General features: G+C 46.9%; 1 protein-coding gene across 2 annotated transcripts in view; it reads left to right on the forward strand.

Annotated features, from left to right (window-relative positions):
* Positions 1-23,975: 23,975 nt before the first annotated feature.
* The window catches only part of MAN2A2 (mannosidase alpha class 2A member 2), a 137,112-nt gene continuing 134,387 nt past the window's right edge, over positions 23,976-26,700 (forward strand). The window contains exon 1 of one of the 2 annotated variants that reach the window (XR_012251305.1): positions 23,976-24,642. The gene's annotated coding sequence lies outside the window, so the exon portion shown is untranslated. The remainder of the gene's footprint in view (positions 24,643-26,700) is intronic. The other variant, XM_073653192.1, reaches the window with a different exon arrangement.

Here is a 26,700-nt window from a genome sequence, read left to right on the forward strand (position 1 = left end):
TATAGTATAATGAACTTCCCATGGTCCTCCATAGAATATAATGTACTTCCCATAGTCCCCCATACAGCCTTCATATAGTATAATGCACCCCACAGTCCTGCAGTATTATGGGCGCCACGTACTCACTGATTTTAAAATACTGTATATTTTAAATAAGCCGACCCAAGTATAAGCCGAGGCCCCTAATTTTACCACAAAAAAAAAGGGAAAATGTATTGACTCGAGTATAAGCCTAGGGTGGGAAATGCAGAAGCTACTGGTAAATTTCCCCATCCTGGTATGTACGGCACCCCTCATCCCCCAATCCTGGTACGTAGGGCACCCCTCATCCCCCAATCCTGGTATGTATGCCCCCCTCATCCAACAATCCTGGTATGTGTGGCCCGTCAAACCCCAATCCTGGTATGTGTGGCCTCCTCATCCCCCAATCCTGGTATGTGTGGCCTCCTCATCCCCCAATCCTGGTATGTATGGCACCCCTCATCCCCCAGTCCTGATATGTGTGGACCCTCATCCCCCAATCCTGGTATGTGTGGCCCCCTCATCCCCCAATCCTGGTATGTGTGGCACCCTCATCCCCCAATCCTTGTATGTATGGCCCAATCACTTTACACATAAAATAAACACTTATACTCACCTTACTTCCTCACCTCTGCTCCAGCGCTGCATCCTGTCTGCCAGCAGCTCACGTCAGCATCTGAGCAGCATGCGCTCTCAGACGCTGATGAGAGCTGCCGGCATATTCACTCCTCTCCACGCTGTAACTATGTGCGTGGAGAGGAGCGACTACACCTTCCCTTTAGTAGTGGGCACTGTCAACAGGAGCTGTGGCTCAGCGCTCCTCCGTGCCCACTGCTACAGAGACTGAATATTCATTCTTCTCCACGCCCATGGGAGTGGAAAAGAGGGAATATTAATTTCTCTTTAGCAGCGGGCAGACGCGGACGCTGCAGCAGTGGCTACAGCGTGTGCACCGCTCCTCCGCCACCACAACCTCCCTCACCTCCAATACTCACCTATCCTCCTTGTTCCCACACTGCTTCGGGGCCCTCCTGGCTATTGGTACCCCCCGCTCACAGGCCCCATAGCAGTGGCGTGGCCTGCCGCCATTGGTGGTACACCACTGGATGAGATGGAGACTATGCTTAGAAATAAAATGGACTATTTCAGAATATTTCTGTACAAAGGGGAAGAAAGAAAAGCCTCCCAGTGAAACAATTTAGTAGCCGTGGTATTATTTTTGAGTTGAGACTGAGTGATAAAGGATTCCACGCGGTGGGTCAAGGCTATTTCAGCAACCCATTCTTCCACTGAGAGGAGGGTGGTCGATTTCCAATGGCGTGGAATTACCATTTTGGCAGCTTGCAAATGATGACGTAATAAAGATTTTTAGTAAGAGGGCTTGAACATGGGGACCATATACAAAAGTATTCCTTCTGGAGTAGGGGAGATCATCATTCCAGTAATTTCTTTAATGACTTTAATAACTCCCTCCCAAAAGGCTCCCCCACACCGCAACGCCAGCATAGGTTAAATACACTCGGGTACCATCGGTGTAAGTCAGAGGGGACACGGTACCATCTGGAAACTATCTTAAAACTAGTTTCTTGTGATTTGGACGCAATAACCGATTTACGGGACAAGTAGAAACATTTAGTCCATTAATCATGTGTAAAAGTTTTGAGTAGTTCGCTTTCCCAGGCTCTACAGAATGGAAGTTAAGCTGCATCTGGTTCCAATAATAACTTATAGATGAAAGTGATTGCATGCGGGATGAAAGAGAGAGACATGCATGATCTCTCAAAGACTGATAAGGGGCGGGGGCAGCCAGATCCCCCACCCAACGAGTTATGAAAGTGTTTAAGTTGAACATATTCAAACATAAGATGCGGTAGTATAGTACGATTCCCTAAAATAGTAGGGAGAGGGAGAAGTTTCCCATCTGGGGCTATATGGAAAAGTCTAAGGGGAGATTTCCTGGCGCCCCCCAGAAAATAATTTGCCGCAAGCCCAGAGGGGAAAGCGGGATTGTCGGTGATAGGCAACAAGGAGCCCCCCACGATCGATGAAAACACCCCTCACCGAGGGTAGGTAAATTATCTTTAATGTTTGTTTGACACTATAAGACACAGGGATTTTATTTTGTGAGAGAGAGGACCATGTCCAAGGAAGAGTGGTAACTGAAGCTGGACACATATTTTGGGCAATATGAACCCAGATTTTAGAATTATAGCAGTGAAAGAGGTCCAATATCCTTGCATGAGCAGAATCTAAATAGTAACGGCGACAATCAGACAACCCCACTCCACCAGCCTCCTTTTGATGGATAATATACTACCTTTAATCCTTGGGCGCCTAGTGGCCCAAACAAAGTAAATAAAATTGGATCTGAATTTGATCCAAAATGAGGAGGGCAATTGTATTGGGATAGTTTGTAGTAAATATAGCAGTTTTGGCAAGATAGTCATTTTAAGAAAATGAATCCTACCAAACCGGGAAAACCAGCTCTTATTCCAGGAATTGAGGCTTTCCTCGAGTTTAGATATAAATGGGAGGAAATTGAGTGAAAACAGCTTCAAGAGGTCAGAGGGGATATGAGTGCCTAAGTAGTTGATGGTGTTATTTGTGGGCCATCTACAGGGAAAGTTAGTTTTTAATGGGTTTACCAATTGCTGGGGTAAGGAGACACTAAGAGCTTCCGAATTCTCAATACTTATTTTAAAATTTGACCATTTCCCAAAATGCTCCATCTCGGACATCAGGGAGGGCAGAGAAACGTGTGGGTTTTCGATGTATATCAGCAAACCATCAGCAAAAGCCAAGCACTTGTATTCACATCCACCAATCCTAACTTCCCGTATATCTGGGTCGGAGCGGAACCACTTGCATAAGATGTTCCATGATTAATATATACAGGAGGGGAGACAGAGGCAACCCTGTTGTGTCCCGTTATTTATACAAAAGGGTTCTGAGAGTGAGCAATTCACTTTTAATCTACCAGATGGGGAATTATATAGGGCACGAATTTATATAGGGCAAGAATTTTAGACATGAAATATGGGACTAATTCAATGTGTTCCAGAAAATGAGATAGGGAAGACCAGGAAATCCTATAAAAAGCCTTTTCGGCATCAAGTGATAGGATCATAAGAGGAATCTTGTGGGTATGGGGATAATCAATAATATCCAGCGTTTTTAAGGTATTGTCCTGGGCTTCTCTCCCTGGAACGAAACTAACCTGATCTGGGTGGATCAGGCTGGGGAGATGAGGGTATAATCTGTTGGAAAGCATTTTGGTATAAATTTTTAGATCCACATTTAGAAGGGAAATTGCGCGAAAACTCTTACAAGAGTGGGGATCTTTTCCTGGTTTAGGTATAACCGTAACATAAGCCATTGTGGACTGTTTAGGAATAGGAGAAGAGTCAGATATAGAATTGAAGACTCTCAGTATTATGGGAGATAGTTGTTCAGCAAAGGTTTTAAAAATTTAGTTGTAAGGCCATCTGGATCAGGGCTTTTATTGTTTGGGAGACTACGTATTGTTTCTAAAATCTCTGTTTGAGAGAAGGGTGCTTCTAGGTCAGCTACTATATCCGGGCGCAATTTTTTGAAAGGGGAGGATATTGAGGGGGATTTTTCTACTGGAGTCAGTTACAATTTAGAGTAATAAGATCTAAATGTGTCAGCTATTTCTGATTGGCTGCAGCAGTTATGTATCTTCTGAGCTGAAAGACAGTCTCTTGGTTCTTTAACCCGATGCCACATGCTGGAAGAGGAACGAGCAAACCATCAGGAGCAGTACAGAGAAGCTGAGGGTCCAGTTCATTTTATCTATTAATGTCACCATTCCCCCATTTTAAAACTAAGTAAAAGTAATAGACTTGACCCTTTTTTAGTGATAGTGATTGCTATTAAGTGCAAGTAATAGGGAAAGAAAAGCTTTAAAAAACTGATGTTCCATTTTTTCAGTATTCTAGTGGTCCAGTTACTTGAACTTCCAGCATCATGTTGAGCTCCTAAACGAGGTTCTGCACAGCGACACTTTCTATATTGGGATTCTACAGAAAACATTTAGTTCTGCTGATCAAGAAGGCCTAGACCACTTCATACTTTAAATTGTTTGGAAAGGTTGACCCCAGCTAATCAGAGTTCATTTTATGCACAGCCTTGAAATTTAACTGTTATGATGAATGCTCAATAAGACTGAATTATGGGTCAACTGATGTCGCCATATACATGAACATAAATCTGCCAGTATCACTGCCATTTGTGATTTGAATAAATAATCATGCATGAGTGCCTATTGTGACTGATAACCCAAATATCTGTGACCAAAGAAATCTGTTCTTTAATCTGCAAAGTTGGACATACAATGAAAATGATAGGGAATAATTATTAAATATATTGGCCATACATTGTTACTTGCAGCTGTTTGTATTTTTTCATATAAAAATGTTCTCATTCATTAGTGCTTGCATTATTGTAGAGCTGTCTTTACTATGTTCTGAAGAAAATATATGAGGCAACAATGCTGGTGAGAAGAAGCAACTTCCAGTGCATTTTTATTGACTGACCTGCGTAACAGCAGGAATCGCTCGGCTGCCTGTGTATGAAGATCCAGGTGGTGGCACGGGGCTACTGAGCATGTGTGACCACCTATATTAGGGGGTCACCTAATACAAAATAACACCAAGGGGCACCACAACAAGTTTGTAACAGCAGAATCTATCTATCCCATTATTAATCCAATTTCTTAAATGATTCCAATGGAAAATGTGCTATGCTTTGCCTAACTTAAAAGTAATGTAATATATAATTGTGGAACAACCCCTCTCAGATATTGGCAGATTCATAAACAGCACCCTGATTCCCAAATGCAGTCATTCTGTAACTAGATTCTAGATTCTTTGCCATCCGACAGTTTGCCATCGTTGTTTGATATGCAATTAGGAGTTAGGCTGTGTGCCCACGTTGCGTATTACAAGCGTATATGCTGCGGAATTTCCGCAGCGTAAACGCTTGTAAAACGCATGTATATCCGCACCCCATGGTCCCCAATGGCATTCCGCAATGTCAATGCCCATGGTGCAGATTTTTCCGCAGCGTATATGCTGCGGTCAAAAATCTGTAGCATGTTCATTAATTTTGCGGAAGCGCAGCGGAATCAATGTGCGGGTGGTACCCAAGTCTGGATAAGAGGAGACTCTCATCCAGACCTGGGTACCAAAGAACCTGTAAAAAAAAGAATAAAATAAAGTTTATACTTATCTTCTGATGTTTTCCCTCCGTCGCGCTGTTGTGTGAAGGACCTGCCACATCATTGAGTCATGTGACCCATCACATGACTCAATGACTTCACCGCAGGTCCTGCACACAACAGCGTGAGCCGCTCAAGACTCCGGACGGGGCAAACAATGCATCGAAAGGTGAGTATAAACTTTATTTTTTTATTTTTTATCATTCTGATTCTTTTTTTTTAACTATTACTTGGTCACACTATATAAATCCATGCCGGTTGCATGGATTTATATAGTGTGAACAAGTTGTCAAGCACTTTCCAAGTGATGCTTAAATCACTTGGAGAAGTGCTTGATAACCCACATGCGGAAATGCATGCAAAGACGCTGCAAAGACGCCTCACAAACGCTTCTACCTGGCGGGAAAACCACATGTAAAATCCGCATGCGATTTTCCCGCCAGGGAGAAGCGTAAAAAATATGCTTCAGTTCCGCAACGTGGGCACTTAGCCTTATAGTGGGGTACAACTTGGTTGTCATCTTCCTCTCCATTAACTGATATAAAAAAGATCAGAAGCTTTACCATCTTAGGCATCTCTCGCATTCAATATGTCCACCGTAATAGGGATCCACAATACAGACATGTCATCAATCAGGATGCATCAGTATTTGATGAGTATTTGATCGGTTTTTGCATTTATGTTTGCAGTTTAGATAGATGCAAATACTAATCAAATACTGGTGCATCCATATTTTATGCACTCCCATAGACTTTAATGTGTAAATTCTATCTGTAAAACATTTCAAAATAGCACAAGCTCTGTTACTGAAAAATGGTTTAGATTAGCATTGTATTTAAATCTGTATAAAAAGGCTGAAATATGTATGACAAATATGAAAGAGAGCAGATCAAAGACTGAGGCAGGGGTGGACATATCATTGGTGCAGCCGCACAGGGGCCCAAGAGGTAAGGGGCCACTTCTACCTCCAAAGCAGGTGGGATTGTGAAAGGGCCTATATATTGTTCTTGCACAGGGGCCCTCTTCTGACTGTGTCCGCCACTGGACTTGGGCATTGGGCTCCTGAGTACTAATCTGATGAGTAAAGTTTGTATATGCCCCTTAGTTTGGGTCTACACAGCCATACAGGAAACTGGGCTGGTCATGCCTGAAAATTGCAGATTTGACTGGCTCCATGTACGACTCTGTGTGCTCGTCAGCATTGAGGACAGATGCCGGACCTTCTTTACACTGCATACATTATTCTGTTGTGTAAAACGGGACAAAAAACTGCATACTGGTGGAAAATCGGCCATAAGCACTGGCACACTGGCTATAATGGGGTTGTGTGCAGTCTGTGGCGCACACGGGCAGTGGATGGCTTGACTACACTCTCATCTGAATGAACCCTTAGGCCGGATTTAAACGACCATATTGAAAACAGGGCCAGTCGCAACCACAAATTGCTGACGTGACTGTTTTTGTGTGCCCGTCCGCATTGTAACTCTGTCAAAAGTGGTGCATACTATGATTTTTTTCCATGCAATCGACCGTGTGAAATATTGGCCCTATGTACTGGCACACTGGCTACAATGTGTCCGTGCCCTCCACGTGTGGACTGATTATACGCTCACCTAAATGAGCCCCTATGTGGATGCGGCTTTCCTCCTGTCCTGTACACTGGTAGGTAACCTCTAGTGTTGAGCGAGCACTAAAATGCTCGGGTGCTCGAAGCTCGGGCCGAGCTCACCGTGATACTCGGATGCTCAACCCGAACAACGAGCCCAATGTTAGTCTATGGGAGACCCGAGCATTTTTGCGGCAGCACCCCCGGCAGTCTGTAGAAAGCCTAAAAAGTGCCCAAAACGATAGTGACAGTGCTCAAATGACATGGGAACAGCATGGGGATCGCCCCAGGAAGCATTTCTGACCCCCAGGTCACTGCTGTCAACAACGTGGTCAGAGGTATTAAGCCACTTTTACAGGCTCACAATAAAACGTTCAAAAACGAAAGTGAAACTTTTTTCCTGTGAAATATGTTAAGGAACATCCTTTCCAGGGTAAAGACTTGTGTATAAGTTAAAATAAATGACCAAAAACAAAAATACTCCTCCACACCTTGGGCTATGTTCGCAAGTAGCATTTTGCATGCGTTTTTGCACTTTTGTATTGCTTTCAACTGTGACAAATGCATTCACCGGGAAATGTCATTTTAACATTTTACAACCTTATCTGGCCATGTGCTGCGTGACACATGCATACAGTGCTGAAAAGACATGGGGACAGCATGGGGAAGACTCCTGGAAGCATCTCTGACTCCCAGATCACTGCCTAAAAGTGTGCCCATCAGAAGTGATCCTTGCCGCATCAGAAGATGCAGACTTGCAACTAACCCCATGCAAGTCCTTGTCCCAGGGCAGTGTTCAATTGTACCTCCCCCATTCCTCGCAATGAAAGCGCAAATATGCAGCCAACCACCCACCCACCCGCAGGTTGCAATACCATACTGCTAGCTTTCACTTGAAATGGGGCCTTTTAGTTTGGGGAGGCCGAAGCTGGCCACTACCTCATGGCTGCTTCGGCAGCGAGGTATCCATACTCAGTCCCCAGCCGCCCGGCGGCCGGGTGTCCACACACGGTCCCCAGCCGCCTGGGGGCAGCCGGGTGTCCATAAACGGTCCCCAGCCACCCTATTTCTCCTGTCAACTTCCCCCCACACACTTTTCTTAGCCCGGCCTGCTTTAGGGCAGCATTGGATGAGCCCACCAGAGAACCAGACTCCTCCGGTGGGCCCTGGCTTCTCCATCAGGGGAGTTGAGAGTGCCAAGGTGAGGAGCATGATGATGATGATAGAAGTTAGCATCTGCTTTGTTTTCTTGGAATGCAAGCGTAAGTGTGCAGCCTGCCACCCACCCATCCCCAGGCTGCAATGCTATACTGCTAGCTTGCACTTGAAATGGGGCCTTTTAGTTTGGAGGAGGCCAAAGCTGGCCACTACATCATGGCTGCTTCGGCAGCGATGTATCCATACTCAGTCCCCAGCCGCCCCTATTTGTCCCGGTGTGCCTTATACATAAGATTAAGCGCGCATACCAAAACATTACCTGTGGCCTCCCCAGTGCATTTAGTGGGAAGGACAGCCTATTCCGCTGTAGTGTGTGCATGCCAACCCCCTGTTCATGGTACATGCGAAGATGCCTCCCACCCTGCACCTGTCGTTGCAGACTTGCAACTATCCCCGTTCAAGTCCTTGTCCCAGGGCAGTGTTCAATTGTACCTCTCCCATTCCTTGCAATGCAAGCGCAAGTATGCAGCCTGCCACCCATCCACCTACCCCCAGGCTGCAATACCATACTGCTTGCTTGCTTGTACTTGAAATTGGGCCTTTTAGGCATCTGGAGGCGGAATCTGGCCACCACGTCATGGCTGCGTTGGCGGCCTGGTATCCATACTCAATCCCCAGCCACCCGGCGGCCGGGTGTCCACACTCGGTCCCCAGCCGCCCCGTGGCCAGTCAACCACATATGTCTTGTAGGATATGTTTCTGTAACAAAAGGAGCGGTTCAGCTACACAGTTATAGGGCATTAGTGAATATACAGCAGCCTTAAATACATGCCCAAAAGCAAACATAGCTGATAGACCATAAGAGTTAAATCAGCATAAATTTTACTCCAACAACATACTAAACCAAGAGAAAATCAGAAGTAGCTTGAATAAAAAACAGTCTTTATTAAGTACATAAATATCAAACATCAGTATTCAAGTCATAGCATTGGCATAAATAGGGATACAAAAGGAGTCACGTGGTAACAGCACAAAACAGCCTGTGAATCCCCATGCATCCACATTAAATGAATAATTTGCGGGCTGGGGACTCCTAAGGCAAGGTACCCATCATATTCAAAGGAGAATGGACAGGGGACATTAAATCATACATAATAGCCAGGGCCAAGAAAAGTCCATAGTGACATTTAGAGATCCACAGTCCAAGTATATATAAATGAAGAACAGGAACCTTACCAGAGGAGGTGAAACACAGGACTAAAGTGCTGAGTGCAGTGGACTCATGGGAAGGAGCGCCTCAATGCGCGTTTCGCCTGGATGAATGTGGGTTTCTCAAGAGGCTGGGGCAATGGTGCGTGTGAGGACCTTAAGTACGTCACTTCCGTGGTCATGTGACACGTCACATGACCAGCTAGTGGTGTCAGACTTCCGCGTAGCGGCGCATGCGCCATGGGTATCCTGTCGCGCGCGCGTCCAAGCTGTCACGCCCACCATGCGTGCGCTAAGCGCACAGAGCAGGAGGCTACAGACAGCGTCAGCCAGCATATTTACAGCAAACTGTATAATGTAAGTAATAAACAAGTCAATAATCATGGTGTGTACACAGACAGTGGCCAAACCATCCAGCAATACAACAAGACATATACAGTGTTGCACAAAATGGAAGTTCATATTATATTCTCAAATGGCACAAAGCCATTAGTAACATAACTTTGCAGATAATGGATGTTCCTCCCAGTAGCTGGCGATGATAGAGTAAACACAGACCTGATCACAGAAGCACTCTGTACAAAAGTGTACAACGCACCATCACTAAAATGAGGATAAAAATGTAAAAATTAGCACCAATATAAGACTAAAAAGTGGGTTAAAATAAATCACATGGGATATAGTTACAGAGAAACCAGGAGAGCAGTGCCAAAAAACCATGCTGAATCATAAGAATGCGGCGAAACTAAGAGCCTCATTTAATCCGCGTGGGCTAACCGTGTCCAGAGTGACCATCCATCTTGCCTCCCTTTGGGCTAGCCGTTGTTTAATATTTCCACCACGGGAGCCAAAACGCACCACCTCAACACCACGTATCTGCAGTGACCTAGGGTCACAATCGTGCACTGTCTTAAAATGACGTGGTAGCGTCTTCAGCTCCCGGGGATCGGACGTCGTCCTGGCCGCGCCAATGTCTCGCACGTGCTCACGTACCCTGACACGAAGTTCCCGCGATGTCAGACCTATGTAGATCAAGTCACACCCACAAGTCGCATAGTATATTACATTGTTGGTGTTACACGAAATATATTGTAGGATTTTGAAATCACGGGAACCGTCAGAGGACATAAAAGAAACACTGCGCAAGACAGCGGCCGCACGGGAAACATCCCACAGTGGGCCCACGGGAACCGAATGGGTTAGGCGCATGGGGAATATAATGACTGGAGACTAATAAGTCTCTCAAATTCTTCCCCCGACGGGCCGCTATTGGGGGAAACGGCTCCAAGCAATCGCGTAATGCGGGTTCAGTGCCAAGAACCGCCCAATGTCGATTAAGAACCCGTCGCATCGTCTCCCACTCATGGTTAAAAGATGAAATGTACCTAATCTTACCATTCGTTTTTTTTCTTCTCCCGCCCAGCTTGATCAGGGTATAAGAGACCACTGCGGAAGGTATCCCGTGCCCTCTCATAGCCACGTCTGATGCTTCGGTTACTATATCCTCGTTGTTTAAAGCGTCTAGTCAAATCGGCCGCCTGGGCCTCAAATCTAGAATTAGTGGAACAGATCCTCCTCATCCTCAGGAACTGTCCAACCGGGACCGCCCGAATCGTGGGTGAATTCGCGTGGACCAGTGAATTAACTGATGTGGACTTCCTGAAGACGTCAGTCTGGACGGCGGAGTGGACATCCACCTCCAGAGTGACGTCCAGGAAGTCAATACGTTCGGTATGATAAGTATAGGTTAGTCTGATACCACGCGAGTTGGCATTCAATCTTATCATGAACTCCTCGAGCTCCACCACTGTTCCTCGCCAAAAGAATAATATATCGTCAATATATCTCATCCATGACACGACATGGTCCGCGGCAGGTATGCCGTCGTCACCAAAGATCTCCCTCTCCCATGCACTACAGGGCATACAGTGAGTGCAATGCCTACCAAAAATTTTGAGGCACTCCAATGCCCCTTGGAAATGACATGGAGGTCAGAGGGCCTTAACTAAACCTTTTTTTCCATTTATAGCAACTGGGTCTCCTGTGCACTGTTGGCCTAAGCAGTGAATGGAAGGCTTTCCAAAAATTATGAGGAACTGCAATGTCCCTTGAAACAGACGTGGATTACAGCGTACTAAAAACCTTCTACCCATTATTGGGGAGTGGGTCTCCCTTAGTTTTCGCCTTTGCATTGAAAAGCAAAAGCTGACTAAAATTAGGAGGAAATGCAATGCCCGTTGGAAGAGTTGTGGAGGTTAGAGGAAATTAAAAACAACATTTCAATGCCCCTTGGAAGAGCTGTGGAGTTCAGAGTGGCTTTAGAAGACGCTTTTAATGCCCCTTTGAAGAGACGTGGAGGTCACAGTAGCTTAACAAGATGGTTTTAATGCCCCTCGGAAAAGTGGTGGAGGTCGCAGTAGCTTAACAAGACGGTTTTAATGCCCCTTACAAGAGCCATACAGTACAGCATCTTAAAAACATTATTCCCATTATTGGGGAGTGTGTCTCCCATAGTCTTTGCTTATGCCTTCCAAGCAAAAGCTTCCAAAAATTAGGAGGAAGCAACTTGCAATGCCTCTTACAAGAGCCATGCAGTACAGCATATTACAAACATTATTCCCATTATTGGGGAGTGGGTCTCCCATAGTATTTGCTTATGCCTTCCAAGCAAAAGCTGCCAAAAATTAGGACGGAGGAACTTGCAATGCCCCTTATAAGAGCCATACAGTACAGTATTTTAAAAACATTATTCCCATTATTGGGGAGTGTGTCTCCCATAGTCTTTGCTTATGCCTTCCAAGCAAAAGCTTCCAAAAATTAGGACGGAGCAACTTGCAATGCCTATTACAAGAGCCATGCAGTACAGCATATTACAAACATTATTCCCATTATTGGGGAGTGGGTCTCCCATAGTATTTGCTTATGCCTTCCAAGCAAAAGCTTCCAAAAATTAGGACGGAGCAACTTGCAATGCCTCTTACAAGAGCCATGCAGTACAGCATATTACAAACATTATTCCCATTATTGGGGAGTGGGTCTCCCATAGTATTTGCTTATGCCTTCCAAGCAAAAGCTGCCAAAAATTAGGACGGAGGAACTTGCAATGCCCCTTACAAGAGCCATACAGTACAGCATCTTAAAAACATTATTCCCATTATTGGGGAGTGTGTCTCCCATAGTCTTTGCTTATGCCTTCCAAGCAAAAGCTTCCAAAAATTAGGACGGAGCAACTTGCAATGCCTATTACAAGAGCCATGCAGTACAGCATATTACAAACATTATTCCCATTATTGGGGAGTGGGTCTCCCATAGTATTTGCTTATGCCTTCCAAGCAAAAGCTTCCAAAAATTAGGACGGAGCAACTTGCAATGCCTCTTACAAGAGCCATGCAGTACAGCATATTACAAACATTATTCCCATTATTGGGGAGTGGGTCTCCCAGAGTATTTGCTTATGCCTTCCAAGCAAAAGCTGCCAAAAATTAGGATGGAGGAACTTGCAATGCCCCTTACAAGAGCCATACAGTACAGCATCTTAAAAACATTATTCCCATTATTGGGGAGTGTGTCTCCCATAGTCTTTGCTTATGCCTTCCAAGCAAAAGCTTCCAAAAATTAGGATGGAGCAACTTGCAATGCCTCTTACAAGAGCCATGCAGTACAGCATATTACAAACATTATTCCCATTATTGGGGAGTGGGTCTCCCATAGTTTTTGCTTATGCCTTCCAAGCAAAAGCTGCCAAAAATTAGGACGGAGGAACTTGAAATGCCCCTTACAAGAGCCATGCAGTACAGCATATTAGAAACATTATTCCCATTATTGGGGAGTGGGTCTCCCATAGTATTTGCTTATGCCTTCCAAGCAAAAGCTGCCAAAAATTATGAGGAAATGCATCCGTTCGAAGAGTCGTGGAGGTCCCAGTAGCTTAACAATACGCTTTTAATGCCCCTTAGAAGAGACGTGGAGGTCCCAGTAGTTTAACAAGACGCTTTTAATGCCCCTTGGAAGAGACGTGGAGGTCAGAGTGGTTTAACAAGACCGTTTTAATGCCCCTTGGAAGAGACGTGGAGGTCAGAGTGGTATAACAAGACGCTTTTAATGCACCTTGGAAGAGACGTGGGGGTCAGAGTGGTATAACAACACGCTTTTAATGCCCCTTGAAATAGTCATGGAGGTCAGAGTGGTATAACAAGACGCTTTTAATGCCCCTCAGAAGAGACGTGGAGGTCCCAGTAGCTTAACAAGACGCTTTTAATGCCCCTCAGAAGAGACGTGGAGGTCCCAGTAGCTTAACAAGACGCTTTTAATGCCCCTCAGAAGAGACGTGGAGGTCCCAGTAGCTTAACAAGACGCTTTTAATGCCCCTTACAAGAGCCATACAGTACAGCATCTTAAAAATATTATTCCCATTATTGGGGAGTGGGTCTCCCACAGTCTTTGCTTATGCCTTCCAAGCAAAAGCTGACAAAAATCAGGATAGAGGAACTTTCAATAATGGCAACACAGACCACGGTCACCCTGGTGGTATAGTGGTGGTGGAGGCTGAGGATAAGGAGAAGAACATAAAACAGCTGAAATGAGGAAGCGTATACCCATGTGTGGGTGTGAAGCGGTGCATGTGAATACACCTCCCGAAATAACACAGTGGATTTGACTTTATGTTACTCTGCTGTCATTTGGTGGTGATGAGAAGTCTGGCCCAATCCAGCCCTTGTTCATTTTGATAAGGGTCAGCTTGTCAGCATTGTCAGTTGACAGGCGAGTGCGCTTATCCGTTATAATTCCCCCAGCGGCACTAAAAACACGCTCCGATAGCACGCTAGCGGCAGGGCAGGCCAGGACCTCCAAGGCGTACAGAGCGAGTCATTCCAAGTGTCCAGCTTGGATACCCAATAATTAAAAGGCACAGAGGAATCACGGAGTATGCTGGTACGGTCGGCAAGGTACTCCCTCACCATCTGGGAGGGTCTGAGAAAACTGTCCCAGAAAGTGGACAGTGTTCCTCTGCCTCTGCTGGATTGGAGTTGCGTCTCTCTCGCATGTACGCCTTGGTTGGGCAACGAACTGTGACCTCTGCCGCTAGCGTGTTTAGATGGGAATTTTTTTTAACAGTTCTGCAGCAAGGACCTTCTGGTACTGCCCCATTTTTGTAGACCTCTCCACCTCAGGAATAGGAGAGTGAAAGTTCTCCTTGTAGCGGGGGTCTACAAGTGTCACCAACCAGTAATGACTGTCACCCAACATTTTGACAAAGCGAGGGTCACGGTTAAGGCAGCGTAACATAAAGTCAGCCATGTGTGCCAGACTGGTAACGGGCAAGATTTTCGTCTCCTCACCAAGATGACGACTGACCATGCTCTCCTCCTCCTCCTCCTCCTCCCCCCTGTCCTCATGCCACCCACGCTGAACCGACGGTATGACAGTTGCACTGGTACTACATTCTACAGCGCATGATACCAGCTCCTGTTCTTCCTCCTCCTCCTCTCCCTCATTGTCCCCCAATGCACGTTGGGATGAGATGAGGCTGGGCTGTGTGTAATCGCCCGCTACGGCTTCTTGATCCATCTCATCATACTCTGGCTGCAATGCCTCCTCTTTAATTCTCTGCAGAGAGCGTTGCAAAAGACAGACAAGTGGGATGCTGACACTAATGATGACGTCATCGCCACTCACCATCTTGGTGGCCTCCTCAAAGTTTGTCAGGATGGTACATATGTCAGACATCCAGATCCACTCCTGAGGTCTTATGTGTGGAGTCTGACCTGAATATCGACGGCCTTGTTGCAGCTGGTACTCCACAACTGCTCTCTTCTGCTCACAAATACTTTGCAACATGTGGAGGGTAGAATTCACACGTGTGGGAACATCACACACCAGTCGGTGTGTCGGAAGCTGCAAACGCTGCTGCAACACAGCAAAGGTGGCGGAAGCTGTAGCCGACTTGCGAAAATGAGCAGACAGGCGGCGTACTTTGACGAGCAGATCTGGCAACTCGGGGTACGATTTAAGAAACCACTGAACCACGAGGTTAAGCACATGAGCCAGGCATGGTACGTGTGTGATCTCGCCTTGCCTCAGAGCCGCCACCAGGTTACGGCCATTGTCACACACGACCATGCCTGGATGTAAGTTCAGCGGTCTCAGCCACAGATCTGTCTGCTCTTTCACATCTGTCCACAACTCACAAGCAGTGTGAGGTTTATCACATAAGCTTATGAGTTTCAGCACAGTCTGTTGCCGCTTGGCGGAGGCAGAACTGCAGTGCTTCCAGCTTGTAACTGATGTGGTGATATCTGAGATGGAGGCTGAACATGAGGAGGAGGATGATGCGCAGGAGCTGTACACTGTGGGGGCAACTCTGACTGACATAGGGTCCGCAATCCTGGGTGTGGGGAGGATGTGTTCCGTCCCAAGATCCGACTGGGTCCCGGCTTCCACTATGTTTACCCAATTGTGCCGTAAGGGAGATGTACCGTCCCTGGCCACAAGCATTTGTCCACGTGTCCATTGTAAGGTGGACTCTCCCAGTAACTGCGTTGTTGAGGGCATGGCAGATGTTTTGGGACACGTGCTTGTGTAGTGCGGGGATGGCACACCGGGCAAAATAGTGTCAGCTGGGGACCGAGTACCGAGGGACAGCCACCCCCATAAGGGTGCGGAAGGATTCTGTCTCCACCAGCCTAAAAGGCAGCATTTCCAACGCAAGCAGTCGTGAAATGTGCGAATTTAGGACTGTAGCCTGTGGGGCGTTAGCTGCGAATTTCCGCTTTCGTTCAAAGGTCTGGGATATGGACAATTGAACGCTGCAGTGGGACGTGGACGTGGACGTTGATGCTGTTTCTTGAGAAACTGCCATAACAAGTGAAGACTGAGAGGAGGGGGCATCTTTGCATGTAGTATGGACAGGGGATTGCCTTGCACACACAACAGGGGGTTCTATTGCACGCACAACAGCGGAAGAAGCAGTGGTGACACCCGCTGACACTGGTCGTGGACCCTGGGGTTCGCCCCACAAAGTCAGGTGCTTTGCTGACATGTGCCCGATCATGCTGGTGGTGGTCAGGCTGCTAGTTTTGTGACCCCTGCTGATGCTGGCATGGCAGGTGGTACAAATGGCCTTTTTGGGTTATCAGCAGAGTCTTTAAAAAATTCCAGACTCTGGAAGACCTACCGCTTGTACTGGTAACGTCCCTCGTGTTGGTGTTACGGGGAACGGTTGCCCGCCTTCTGTCTGCGGCCACCACACTGTTTCTTCCTGCCTGTTGGGGTACTCTGCCTCCCTCCCCCTGTGTGCTGCTGGCCTCGCTCTGCATGTCCTCCTGCCACGTTGGGTCAGTTACTAGATCATCCACCACCTCCTCCTCTTCCACTTGCGCACCACGATCCTCCTCCTCACTTCCTGGCAATTGTGTCTCGTCATCGTCCACCTCTTGTGACAAATTGCCAGCGTCGACTTCCTCTGGCCGTGGCTGTTCAAATATTTGGGCATCGCTACATGGGATCTCCTCTTCCACCACTTCAAGCGGAGCAGGCGAGGGGCACAAATCTGGAAATGGACCAGTGAACAGCTCTTCAGAGTGTCCAAGTGTGGAATCAGTTGCTGTCTGACGACACTCGGCATGGTGGGAGGAAGGAGCATCAGGGTGAGGAGGAGTATGCGGTCGAGACTCATGGCTACAAAGAGTTGACCGTGTGGAAGACAGACCGGAGGTGGTGGTGCTCAGGTAGCTGGAAGTATTATCTGCTATCCAATTAATAACCTGTTCACACTGATCAGTTCGCAATACTGGTGTTGTTCTGTGCTTCCCTAGTAATTCGGTCAAGAAGTGGGAGCGAGAAGATGTGGCTGTTGGTTGTGGCACATTTTCACCTTGGCCTCGGCCCCGTCCTCTGCACGCACCATCACCAGAACGTCCACTTCCACGTCCCTTGCCACGCGCCTTGCCCATTGTAAAGGAAGTAAAATAGCTTACACTTGCACTATCAATGGAAAAAGGGTAATAAAAAGTAGATTAGAACCGTGGAAGAGAAAAACCACAGTTCTATTTCTCTGGCCTACACCCGACTCTTTTAAACAATCTGAACAATCAGGGAGTAACTATTACTGTTTTTCTTTACGGAAAAAATACCAAAACCTGAATAATAGAGATTTTTTACCGTGGAATGTTAAAATCACAGTTATTGTTTACTGGGGTATACCAGAAAATTTTAAATATATATATTTGCGGCTGAACAGTGAGCGACACACTCAAACTGTTTTTTTTTAGATACAAAAGGCCCAAAACTGGATAATACAGAGATTTGACCCGTGGAACTGCAAAACCACACTTGGATTTGTCGGGCCTACAACAGACTATTTTCAACAGATATATTTTTGTGTCTGAACAGTCAGGAGACACTACTCATAGAATCATAGAATGGTAGAGTTGGAGGGGACCTCCTGGGTCATCTGGTCCAACCCCCTGCTCAAAGCAGGATTCACTAAATCATCTCAGACAGATGTCTGTCCAGCCTCTGTTTGAAGACGTCCATTGAAGGGGAACTCACCACCTCTCGTGGCAGCCTGTTCCACTCATTAATCACCCTAACTGTCAAAAAGTTTTTTCTAATATCTAATCTGTGTCTCCTCCCATTTAGTTTCATCCCATTGCTTCTAGTCTTTCCTTGTGCAAATGAGAATAAAGATGATCCTTCTACAATGTGACAGCCCTTGACATATTTGTAGACAGCTATTAAGTCTCCTCTCAGTCTTCTTTTTTGCAAGCTAAACATTCCCAAATCCTGCAACCGTTCCTCATAGGACATGGTTTGCAGACCAGTCACCATTCCGGTCGCTCTTCTCTGAACTTGCTCCAGTTTGTCTATGTCTTTTTTAAAATGTGGTGCCCAAAACTGTACACAGTATTCCAGATGAGGTCTGACCAAAGAGGAGTAAAGACCGATAATGACTTCACGTGATCTAGACTGTATGCTTCTGTTAATACATCCCAGAATTGTATTTGCCTTTTTTGCTGCTGCATCACACTATTGACTCATGTTCAGTCTATGATCTATTAGTATACCTAAGTCTTTTTCACATGTACTGTTGCTTAGCTCTATTCCTCCCATTCTGTATATGCTTTTTTCATTTTTATTGCCCAGATGTAGTACTTTGCATTTTTCCCTGTTAAAAACCATTCTGTTGGTTGCTGCCCACTGCTCCAGTTTATTTAGGTCTTTTTGAATCCTCTCTCTCTCTTCTCTAGTATTAGCTATCCCTCCTAGCTTTGTGTCATCAGCAAATTTAATCAGTTTACCCTCAATTCCTTCATCTAAATCATTGATAAAGATGTTGAACAATACAGGTCCCAGGACGGAGCCCTGTGGTACCCCACTTGAGACATTCATCCAGCTGGATGTGGATGTTTTTTTTTAAGGCAAAAAATGCGAAAAACAGGATGATAGAGATTTTTTACCGTGGAACAGCAAAACCACAGTTATAATTTACTGGTGTATACCAGACTTTTTTAAATATATATATTTGCGGCTGAACAGTGAGCGACACACTCAAACTGTTTTTTTTAGATACAAAAGGCCCAAAACTGGATAATACAGAGATTTGACCTGTGGAACTGCAAAACCACACTTGGATTTGTTGGGCCTACAACAGACTATTTTCAACAGATATACTTTTGTGTCTGAACAGTCAGGAGACACTACTGGGTTTTTTTAAGGCAAAAAATGCGAAAAACAGGATAATAGAGATTTTTTACCGTGGAACAGCAAAACCACAGTTATAATTTACTGGTGTATACCAGACTTTTTTAAATATATATATTTGTAGCTGAACAGTGAGCGACACACTCAAACTGTTTTTTTTTTAGATACAAAAGGCCCAAAACTGGATAATACAGAGATTTGACCCGTGGAACTGCAAAACCACACTTGGATTTGTCGGGCCTACAACAGACTATTTTGTGTCTGAACAGTCAGGAGACACTACTGTTTTTTTTTTAAGGCAAAAAATGCAAAAAACAGGATAATAGAGATTTTTTACCGTGGAACAGCAAAACCACAGTTATAATTTACTGGTGTATACCAGACTTTTTTAAATATATATATTTGCGGCTGAACAGTGAGCGACACACTCAAACTGGTTTTTTTTTAGATACAAAAGGCCCAAAACCGGATAATACAGAGATTTGACCCGTGGAACTGCAAAACCACACTTCTGTTTCTGTGGCCTTTATCAGACTCTTTTCAACAGATATATTTATGTCTGAAAAATCAGAGACACACTTTTTTTTTTTTTGGGGGGGGGGGGACACCAATAGGTTAATAAGACGGGTATTTGTACAGTGTGGAGGAAAAAAAAAGAGGATTTAGATGAAAAAAAGGATTTTTACTGGTCCCCGAGACCTGGAACTAAGTCCAGCAATTTCAGAAACAGGAGCACACAGGACTGTAATGCAGCGTTTGCTGGTATAACTACTGCGTCTCCTATACAGCCTGCCTGCCTGCCTGATGTCTGGGATGGATATTAGTCCTGAGAAGGACTGTTTGTTTGATCTGGCAGCCTTTACAGACCCTACACTAACTATTTCGCAGGATAAATCTCTCCCTAGCTCAGCAGCGCTGTCCCTACACTGTCTAATTCGGAGCGACTGTGTCCAAGATGGCGGCGCCCGGTTTTAAATACTCGAGGTGACGCTGTGCAGCCAGCCAATCACTGTAATGCCCACAAACAACATGGCTGCGGCATTACAGTGACTGGTTGGCAATCCCTGCATGTTCATTGGCTCTGTAAAGAGCGCCAAACATGCTGGGCGGAGACCCAAGCTCCCGCCCGAGTAACCCGGAAATGCTCGGTGCTCACCGAACATCCCGAGTAGTGAGATGCTCGGGCGAGTACCGAGCAGTGTCGAGCATGCTCACTCAACACTAGTAACCTCCTCTGAGGTGAACATTGTGAGACCGGTTGTCCATAAGCTCCAGAATTGTTACATTATTTGTACAGTGTTGCAGAATATATTGCCGCCATATGATTATTGTTCTGCAGTGCATACTTGTCTGCTGCTATATCACCTATAGGAAATAAGTTAAGCGGTGATGTATTAATATTATCAGAAATTTTACACGGAAATATTAATTTCTGTGTAACATTTCTGTATAAAATATTAATATTTATAAGATTATTTCTTGGTCATTATTTTACCTTTTCTCTCTATTTTTCTTTATTAATCACTATTGTGTATGAGTGGAGCAGGATTGGGGGTACATAACCTCAGAGTGGGCTTGTGTTACCTGGACTGCACATGTGGCACACTCTGAGCAGCCCCTGCCAGGCACAGTGCTCTCGGTAGGTGCAGACTATATGAGCAGCCCCTGCCCCTGGCTGCAGGCTGGCACATGTGACACACTATCAGCAGCCACTGCCCCCAGCAGGCAGAGAGCACTGGGTGGGTGCAGGCTATATGAGCAGCCCCTGCCAGGCACAGTGCTCTCGGTAGGTGCACACTATGAGGTGCCCCTGCCAGGCACAGTGCTCTCAGTAGGTGCACACTATGAGCAGCCCCTCCCAGGCACAGTGCTCTCGGTGGGTGCAGGCTATATGAGAGGCCCCTGCCAGGCACAGTGCTCTCGGTAGGTGCACACTATGAGCAGCCCCTGCCCCTGCCAGCCACAGTGCTCTGGGTAGGTGCACACTATGAGCAGCCCCTGCCAGGCACAGTGCTCTCGGTAGGTGCACACTATGAGCTGCCCCTGCCGGGCACAGTGCTCTCGGTGGGTGCAGGTGTGGCGCCCCTGAGGGTTCAGTCGCCACAGAGGTACTGCACCTCACCCAGAGGTGTGGCATCTCCTTCTCTCAGGTAAGGATGGAGTACTGCCAACACCTGTACTCAACACTACACTACTCCAGGCCGGCTGGAAGGGCATTATGCACTTCTTTTGCTGCCCCGTCCCTGGCTGGAGTGGGGGGAACCAAAAGTGAGGGGGAACCAAGTAGTGGGTGTGGGTGGAGGACGCAGGACAGGGGATCACTTGAATATATATATATATATATATATATATATATATATATATATAGGGAAGCCTTCTTTTAGAGAGGAGTAAGAGTCAGTAAGAGAGGAGAAGAAGTGAAGGGAGCAGAGGCTCTTCAGGAGCTCTGCTCGGGAGGCAGGCTCGGCCTGTCATGCCCAAGGCTGAGAGAGGAGTGGGAGCAAGGGAGGAAGGCTCCGGTAACAGAAGGGATCCCAGGGGGTACGGTGAGTGCAGGACGGCACCCGTACGCCCGAATCTGCCAGGCGTCAAGAGGGATCAGGCCACAAGAAGGGAACCGGTCCCTGGACTAGCCGAGTTACTTTAGGTCTCAGCTAGAAAACAGGAGGCTTCAGCACTTTCAAGGTGCAGTTGCCACATTCGCACCTAAGCCACCGAAAAGGGCACCAAGCAAGGTCCGGGAACTTCAAGTTGCCCAGAGGGATCTCAAGGTACCTGATCGAGACTTTGTGTGGCGGGGCGCAGGGCAGGAGGGAGAGACCCAGCGCGGGAAGTTGGCTAAGAAAGGAACATACAAAGAGGGGTCCCGTTAAGTGCTCTTGAGATACTTGAGGGAGTGCTGAACCCCTGCCTGGTAAACGCAGCGCGACGTGGGAGACTGTCAGCTGAATAGTGACACTTGAGGAACCTAAATAACTGTGAGTAAACTCGGATGACTGCACCCCATCGCTTCTGTCAGTTATTTCTACCCCGCTATCGCTCCTGCAATACAACGCCCAGCATCACCATCTGCACCTACACTGCCCTGGGGCTATGCTCTGCCTGTGGAGAGCCGCACCAACCCAGCTGCCCTAACATCTGCCCCAGTGGTCTGCAGCAGCGCCGGTACCCATTACCGGGAACCACAGGTGGCGTCACGAGACAAAACTGTTATTCATCCCATCAAGCAACAACCCCCTTTTAAAGAGTAACCCCAGGGTAAGGACACAGGAGTCGACCGCCGTGACATCCCAAGAAGGTAAAGGCCCGGGTACCGAATCCCCCATATCCCCCTGGGTTAGTCACAGGCTATATCAGTTGCCCTTGCCAGGCACAGTGCTCTCGGTAGGTGCACACTATGAGCTGCCCCTGCCAGGCACAGAGCTCTCGGTGGGTGCACACTATGAGCTGCCCCTGCCAGGCATAGTGCTCTCGGTAGTTGCACACTATGAGCAGCCCCTGCCCCTGCCAGGCACAGTGCTCTCGGTGGGTGCACACTATGAGCAGCCCCTGCCAGGCACAGAGCTCTCGGTAGGTGCACACTATGAGCAGCCCCAGAGATCTCTGTAGGTGCACACTATGAGCAGCCCCTGCCCCTGTCAGGCACAGTGCTCTCGGTAGGTGCACATGACGCGCCCCCTGGGCCATGTGTGGGGGAATACCCGGAGCCGGGTCTCTGTGTAATGCTGGGGGTTGTAGTCTCCATGGCGGCGACCCGGTCCCGTGGCTCAGGGTGGTCAAACCAGTGGCGAATCTGTTTCTTTGGTTTAGCAATGTTTAAATGTCCGACTACGCCACCCGTGGATTGCGGTCACTGAGAACCGCCGCTGCGGGGCAGACCGCTGAGGCCGATATTGTGAGCGCAGCAAAGGGTAGTATAACTCCCCACGGGAGGAGTATAGCCTCAGGGCAGCGTCGATAGATGGTGAGGGCTGTGGTGCGTGGGCGCAGCAGAAATGACTCAGAGTCCGTGCAGTGCAGTTCAGGGTCTTTACTGTTGGTAATGAAGAAGGCCCTGCTGGCTAACATTAGAGGCCTGGTCAGTCTGTGAGCGAACTAGAGTCCCCCTGGCCAGGTGGAGGTATAGGCCTTCCCGTCTGACTGCACTCTTCCTGGCTACCCTGCTGTAGTCGTGTAGTAGCCCACGTCCCTGAGTGTACCGTGTGGTGCTCACCCGTATGGCTGGTGACTTGGGCCTTTGGTTCCTTCCGCTCCTCGATGGCGGTGCCGGTCCCTTGCGTGTGACTGAGCCTCCAGGCTTTCTACGGCCAGAGGACCTGAAATCCCCGGCCAGGTGGTTTCTGCTGCTGGATGTAGATATCCTCACAGCCTTGGACTCCGGTGTCCGGTTCTCTGCATCTTCTGCCAGGACCAGCTCTGCTCCAGTCCCTGGTCTTCAGCTCCTGGCTCCTACAGAGCTCCTCGCCACTGCTCTGTCCCTTTCCCTGGAACTAGACTTCTCCCCTAACCCCGCCCCAGATCCAGTTTATAAATGGCAAGTTCCTCCCCTCCCTGGACTGGGGCAGGAGGTGTGGCATGCAATAATGTACCTGACCAGGAAAACCCATGCTCGCTCTCAGACATGGTATTTCTACCACTGTGGCAACCAGACCCCTGGGGTGCCACACACACTATGAGCACCAGGCACAGTGCTCTCGGTAGGTGCACACTATGAGCAGCCCCTGCCCCTGTCAGGCACAGAGCTCTCGGTAGGTGCACACTATGAGCAGCCCCTGCCCCTGCCAGGCACAGTGCTCTCGGTAGGTGCACACTATGAGCAGCCCCTGCCCCTGCCAGGCACAGTGCTCTCGGTAGGTGCACACTATGAGCAGCCCCTGCCCCTGCCAGGCACAGTGCTCTCGGTGGGTGCAGGCCATATGAGCAGCCCCTGCCAGGCACAGTGCTCTCGGTAGATGCACACTGTGAGCAGCCCCTGCCAGGCACAGAGCACACGGTGGGTGCACACTGTGAGCAGCCCCTGTCAGGCACAGAGCACACGGTGGGTGCACACTATGAGCAGCCCCTGCCAGGCACAGAGCACACGGTGGGTGCAGACATTCCTCCTGTCCACTAGATGCTCCTCACTCCTGGTCCCTATCGCAGGCGCTGGAGGCTCTGATGCTTCTCTTGTGTCGCTGTCACTTTAAACAAAGGGATCAAGGACCTTGGCAATCCAGCGAGCGGGTGCAGGGAAGTGCGGGGCTGCTGGCATGGGGGCACCGGGCATCCTGCAGCCATAGCGGCGGGCTGACGATGGTAGAGCTGCACCTGTGATCCTCCGTCCTCGGTGCCGGGGATGTGCACAGACCAGGGAGCCGGCACTCAGCCTCCATGTACATCTCATAGCAGCAAGTTTGGCAGCCTGGCATAGCGGGGCACCGAGCCCTATGGCAGCGGCTCTCCGGGTGACAGGAGCAAATCAGCTGTAGGTGTAATAGGAGCCGAGGGCAGAGCAGGGACTGACACAGCGGAGAATGGACTCCTCCTTGTGCTCTGCCTGCATGTGAAGCCTCTCCATACTGACACTGAGCTGGAGAGCACTGGGCATGTGGGCACTGACTGGCACAGGAGACCCATCTGACTAAGGCCTGGCACAGACTGGAATTAAACAACGTGGAGAATCCCAGGAGAAGCAACCACTCCAGGATCAGGAGAGGGCATTACTGGGGTAACTAATCTGATTGTTTACTTTCTGCTGGGTGGCAGGACCCGGGATGTGTGCCCTGTATGTGACCCATCACTGCACTGGCATGTGCCAGTCCCAGCAGTTCTGTAAGCTGGGGACAATGTGGCTGCTGTCTCCGATTCATTGCATACAGTGATCGGTAATAGTGATCCCTATGTCATTGCATACAGAGATCGGTAATAGTGATCCCTATGCCATTGCATACAGTGATCGGTAATAGTGATCCCTATGTCATTGCATACAGAGATCGGTAATAGTGATCCCTATGCCATTGCATACAGTGGTTGGTAATAGTAAAGCCTATGTCATTTCATAGAGTGATCAGTAATAGTAATCCCTATGTTATTCCATACAGTGATCAGTAATAGTAATCCCTATGTTATTGCATACAGTGATCAGTAATAGTAATCCCTATGTTATTGCATACAGTGGTCAGTAATAGTAATCCTTATGTTATTGCATACAGTGATCAGTAGTAGTGATCCCTATGTTATTGCATGCAGTGGTAAGTAATACTAATCCCTATGTTATTGCATACAGTGATCAGTAATAGTAATCCCTATGTTATTGCATACAGTGGTCAGTAATAGTAATCCTTATGTTATTGCACACAGTGATCAGTAGTAGTGATCCCTATGTTATTGCATGCAGTGGTAAGTAATAGTAATCCCTATGTTATTCCATACAGTGATCAGTAATAGTAATCCCTATGTTATTGCATACAGTGGTCAGTAGTAGTAATCCCTATGTTATTCCATACAGTGATCAGTAATAGTAATCCCTATGTTATTGCATACAGTTGTCAGTAATAGTAATCCTTATGTTATTGCACACAGTGATCAGTAGTAGTGATCCCTATGTTATTGCATACTGTGGTCAGTAATAGTAATCCCTATGTTATTCCATATAGTGATCAGTAATAGTAATCCCTATGTTATTCCATAGAGTGATCAGTAATAGTAATCCCTATGTTATTCCATAGAGTGATCAGTAATAGTAATCCCTATGTTATTGCATACAGTGATCAGTAGTAGTAATCCCTATGTTATTGCATACAGTTGTCAGTAATAGTAATCCTTATGTTATTGCACACAGTGATCAGTAGTAGTAATCCCTATGTTATTGCATACAGTGGTCAGTAATAGTAATCCTTATGTTATTGCATACAGTGATCAGTAATAGTAATCCCTATGTTATTCCATACAGTGGTCAGTAATAGTAATCCTTATGTTATTGCACACAGTGATCGGTAGTAGTGATCCCTATGTTATTGCATACAGTGGTCAGTAATAGTAATCCTTATGTTATTGCATACAGTGATCAGTAGTAGTAATCCCTATGTTATTGCATACAGTGGTCAGTAATAGTAATCCTTATGTTATTGCATACAGTGATCAGTAGTAGTAATCCCTATGTTATTCCATACAGTGGTCAGTAATAGTAATCCTTATGTTATTGCACACAGTGATCAGTAGTAGTGATCCCTATGTTATTGCATACAGTGGTCAGTAGTAGTAATCCCTATGTTATTCCATACAGTGATCAGTAATAGTAATCCCTATGTTATTCCATACAGTGATCAGTAATAGTAATCCCTATGTTATTGCATACAGTGATCAGTAATAGTAATCCCTATGTTATTGCATACAGTGGTCAGTAATAGTAATCCTTATGTTATTGCACACAGTGATTAGTAGTAGTGATCCCTATGTTATTGCATACAGTGGTCAGTAATAGTGATCCCTATGTCTATTATCAGATGTTACAATATTATTCTCATTGGTTGTACAACAAATTATTTTCCATGTTACGTTAGTAATTATAATTTCTGCATTGAATGCACTCTATTGTTCTCTGGAAGCTGCCATTTCAGGCTGGGGAGAATATGACTATGCCTATCCAGTAGGATTACTGACCAGAAATATGTCTGATCATTACTTTATCTCTCATATCTCCAGTTCTGAGAAGCTCCAGAAATATTGCTCTCCAGTGTGTGTGAATGACATTACCGGACCCCACTTCTCTAAGCATTGTCACCTT

Source organism: Phyllobates terribilis, unplaced genomic scaffold, assembly GCF_046119375.1.
Source record: "Phyllobates terribilis strain yellow unplaced genomic scaffold, ASM4611937v1 Scaffold_11__3_contigs__length_659146591, whole genome shotgun sequence".
Taxonomy (NCBI): domain Eukaryota; kingdom Metazoa; phylum Chordata; class Amphibia; order Anura; family Dendrobatidae; genus Phyllobates; species Phyllobates terribilis.